Genomic DNA, 470 nt, shown 5'->3' with positions numbered 1-470 from the left:
AATTGCTGGGCGTAAGAAGATTCCTTACCAACGAATGTTGGTATCTTCCTATCACTGATAGGTTAAAAAGACTATATCAATCCGAACGGACAGCTGCGTCGATGAGATGGCATGCAGAACATTCACAAACAGATGGCAAAATGACTCACCCGTCTGACGGGAAATCTTGGAAACATTTTAACACCGTACATCCAGACTTTGCTAGGTCTAAGCGAAATGTTTATCTTGGTCTTTGCACTGACGGGTTTAGTCCATTTGGTATGTCTGGTAGGCAATATTCATTATGGCCTGTGATTCTTACGCCATATAACCTTCCTCCAGATATGTGCATGGAAAGAGAGTTTTTGTTTCTAAGTATATTAGTCCCTGGTCCAAATCACCCGAAGCGGGCCCTTGATGTTTTTTTGCAACCACTCATACATGAGTTAAACCAGTTGTGGCATGTTGGAGTACGAACATATGACTGTTCG

This window comes from Eutrema salsugineum, unplaced genomic scaffold (genome assembly GCF_000478725.1).
Source record: "Eutrema salsugineum unplaced genomic scaffold, Eutsalg1_0 scaffold_14, whole genome shotgun sequence".
Classification (NCBI taxonomy): Eukaryota; Viridiplantae; Streptophyta; class Magnoliopsida; order Brassicales; family Brassicaceae; genus Eutrema; species Eutrema salsugineum.
This window is presented reverse-complemented; position numbering follows the sequence as displayed.